This window comes from Corapipo altera, unplaced genomic scaffold, assembly GCF_003945725.1.
Source record: "Corapipo altera isolate COAL_440 unplaced genomic scaffold, ASM394572v1 48, whole genome shotgun sequence".
Classification (NCBI taxonomy): Eukaryota; Metazoa; Chordata; class Aves; order Passeriformes; family Pipridae; genus Corapipo; species Corapipo altera.
In genome coordinates, this window is record NW_020884931.1 from 1750254 (window position 1) to 1754190 (window position 3937).

Consider the following 3937-nt stretch of genomic DNA (forward strand, 5'->3'; position numbering starts at 1 on the left):
AATGATGCAGATTCTCTTTGGAAGTAAAGGAACATTGAATCTCAAAGAAGCCATGGCATGTTGGAGTTTGTTGCATTCTTGAAGTGAAAGGGGTCCTATATTTTACCAAATCCATGCCTTAGCCTGGAGTGACTCTGCTGATGTGACAGCTCTTGCATGGGGACTGAAACACCTAAGAAGTGTCATGAGGGTGTGTTTTAAGCTAAAAGCAATCAAAACGGCCTGTGCTGGGGGTGTACTCTTTCCCCTCCTCCCTGTATGAGTTGTAGATTTTCTTAGTGCTGATCTGATGGGCTGTTCTCTAAATCTGGTAGAATGAGTGGCACTTTATTACATTAGGTGATATAATTGAAGTAAATGTGGCATGAGTCATCCAAGTGGTTATATATGCAGAGGAGGAAGGCTTTAAAATTAAATCTATGAGGAAAGACCTACAAGGAATATAGGTGATTTCTTACACTGCTTTTCTTTATGTTGAGAAGCCCTTGCCAGGGAAAAGAGAATTTTACTAGAAATGAGCCAAGGGATTTGCCATCTCTTTCATGTCTTGAAGTTATAGGTTTAGGAACTCTCCATTCCTGCAATATGTGGTCTGCAAAATAAGGAAGTTCCTAATGAAGGAGGGGAAAGCAGTGTCTTTAGAGCTGGGTTAGATTACCTATCCAGGCAGAAGACTGAAATCTGCCCACACATGTAGAGACTGAGTTGTATTTGCTGTCAGAAAGTGGAAGCCATTTCTTCAGGACTGAAAGAAGTCCTTTATTTGTCAGGGACTGGCCCTGACCCTGCAAAACTTGTACAAGATTGCATATGTAGCAAGAGGCTGGATACAACTCCATAGACAACTTCTGCAGAAAAAAGACCTATTCTCTGAAATATGGTCAGGAGAGGCAGGAAGCATAAGCTAAATAACTCAGAACAAGCAGTTTCAGGTACTCAGAACAAGGAGTTTCAGGCAGGTACAAACACTGCAAACAGTTGAGTAGGTGGACATCTTGGGAGCGTTGGTAGTTTGGCAGCAGTTCAACAGGGATTTTTTGAATCACTCTTTGAATTTAGAAGCCTCAGTATACTTGTGTCCTCTTTTAGAAGATGAAGCCTTACAATGGACTTAGTCCTGAATCCCTCTGAGCTTTGACTCATCTTTAAAGTGATGACTACAATATGCCTGCTGCCGTGGCTGTAGTGTAGTGCAGGCAGGTGCTAGCACACAGCATTACTGGAACTCCAAATTGCTCATATAAATACCATAACAGTTCTTGCAGGATCTCACGGCTGAAGTATTTATATTTAGTTAAAATGACCCACATTTTAAGTGAACACGACTGAACTATTCACACACTAATGAGAAGAAATCACCTCGGCCAATCGCGGTATGCTAGCCATCGTGCCTGTTTTATAAATGAGATTAATGACTCAATTTGCAGTAAATGCTTCAGCAAGGAGAAACTTATTTTGCTATACTAATTGTGTCACATATGTGCCTCAAAACACCAACTGTGCAGAACTGGATTTCCCTGTGGTGCACAAGATGGCTGGCCTCAGTGGTTTTATTAATGCCGTTGCTCCGATTTCTTTGCTGCAACTGATCATTTTGATCTTTGTATTTAGTGCTGCAGCACAAATGCTGGTGATGGTAAAAATTATTGTGTAGTGTAATCCTCTCCATTAGTGAAAGGACAAGAGTCTCTCTCTACCATCAGCTGTTCAACATTTTTTTTTTCCCGGCTATCATGAATAAAACTCCTGATGTTATTTACTTAGGCTTTCAATTAGTTTTTAATTGTAATGAAATGATGAATAATTGCCAGAGCCTTTAATTTGCTCAGTAGTTACTGTGATTTTAATGGCTTTTTTAAAAACTTAAATGTTGTCCATTTATAGGGCACACTATATTGCTTTAAATGAGTAAATTAATTCAGAGTTTCATCAAATTAATCATTACACCTACTTTTGCATTTGTTCCCATGTTCCTAACAGGTTTGTTAATGTAAGTGTGAGAAAACAGGATTTACTGACCATGGACCATCATCCACAGTGGGTGTAAATTAACCTTGCCACACTGAAATCTGTAATTTGGTTTATACCAGCTAAAGCTCTGCCTCAATTTGTTCATTATCCATCCTTTTATTCTGTTTTTGATGTTGGATAAAATTGTCCTGACATTTTTCAATATTTTTAACCCATTGTAGTTTTGATGTCAGTGGAATTACTCGAAACTCACAGTGGGGCTAATAAGAGAATTGCATCTAAGGATAGCATGAAGGGATTTTCTTTCCAATGACAAATTCCCCTCCCAACTTTTGTATACAAATATATTTGCTGAGAAGTGTAGAGTACGTTTGAACAGTTTGTTTTCTGTAGAATTATCTTTATAAATCTGTTTCTATGCTTCATACTTTGTTAAATGTGCTTCAGACTTCAGCTGAAATAACTAGCAGTTACTAGATACAGAGGGAAAGGGCAGTGTTTGCTTAGTTTTGTATTTTCACAAAATATTGAAATGAGGGGTATTGCCCCATTGTCTGGGGAACATGTGCATTTCCAAGGTAGTCTATAAAAAAGTCCGAAGTAAACACTTGTGCCTTTGAAGCCTACAAAGCAACCCACAGTTCAAGAGCAGCCTCTCTGTTGCCCATTCTGAAAAACACTCTGAAATATTGTCTCAGGTTCTTTATTGAAAGTCAGCATGCCCCTCAGCTTCATCCTACTCTCCCACGCTCAGCCTCGTGACAGCAGTAAAAATGATTAGTTTTTGCTCTGTTATATTTAGGTGACAGTCTTGGACAATGAACTGTGTGTTACTGAATTCAGGGGCTTTCACCAAGTGTGTTGTATGGCCTATAGACGGCCCTGGAGATGGTGCCTGGACAATTCCCTTCTGTACAGTAGTTTATGACTGAAACACAACTGTAAGGATGTACCTGGCTGTGCTCATCACACCTGTGTCACATACAGCTGTGGAGCAGTGCAGTTGGTCATCATAGGAAATATGACATTCCTAAGATGCAGCATAAACCACTGTCAGGGTGGTGCAGTGTGTGTCCTCTGCAGCCTCATTGTGATGATCTCTGAAGCAAAGAGGTTATGGAATTTTAGGATCTGATAAGCCTTTTTGTGAGAAAAACTTTGGTTGTGACTCGTAATATGTTGCCTTGCTTTATGGAAGAGCTTTACACTCTTGAATATTGCACTCTCAAATTGGTTATATACTACTGTGCATGGTTAGTAGGCTTCCCCTACTTAGGAAGCCCCCATGAAGGAAGAGAGAACTATATTAACATGAACCCCTAACCTCTGACACTGTCAGTATGGCATCAGGTGAAAATGTTTCACAGAAATACCATATACTGCTCGTGTAATATTCTGACTGCCTTCTTACAGGAACAGCTTCCCACTGAAAGGTTTTCCTTGTCAGGGTGTGTGTGGTTGTGTTCTGACCTAATTGTTCTCTGGTGGTGGAGGGAGCTCTCAGAATATAAAGGTAACTTTAAAAGTCGTATGATACAGTGATTACTTTGTACCATCTTTTTGAACTCTTAATTCAAAATGCTTGGTGTGGAGAGACTGGATTGCTGGTGGTGTAAAAGAGAGATTAAAGAATGTGGAAGTAAGAATTTACTAAAATGACTTGGATAAGTTCCTCTTAGTATTTTACCTCACTAGCTCCCATCTTCTGCTTCTATGCCATAGTGGGAGAAGATCTGCATCCCCAGATCAGCATATGGATTTTTGTTCCAACAGTTCTATCTCATACGTTAATAGCAAGGAGATGGAGATAAAATACAGTGCTGTGCTGAGCTGAGGAGTGTGTACTTTGTGCTCTATCTGCTGCCTTATACAATGGATTTTTCTCTATCATGTAACCCCATCCTGGAAGAGGTGATTTGATTGCAGCAAGGTTGCAACTACCTTCAGAAAGCATCCTGGCCAAGGC

General features: G+C 40.0%; 1 long non-coding RNA gene across 1 annotated transcript; it reads right to left on the reverse strand.

Annotated features, from left to right (window-relative positions):
- Positions 1-489: 489 nt before the first annotated feature.
- Positions 490-3042, reverse strand: LOC113954668. Its single transcript, XR_003530303.1, has 2 exons — positions 2944-3042; positions 490-592 (listed from the first exon to the last, which is right to left on the reverse strand). It is a non-coding gene; the product is annotated as an uncharacterized LOC113954668 (long non-coding RNA).
- Positions 3043-3937: the final 895 nt, after the last annotated feature.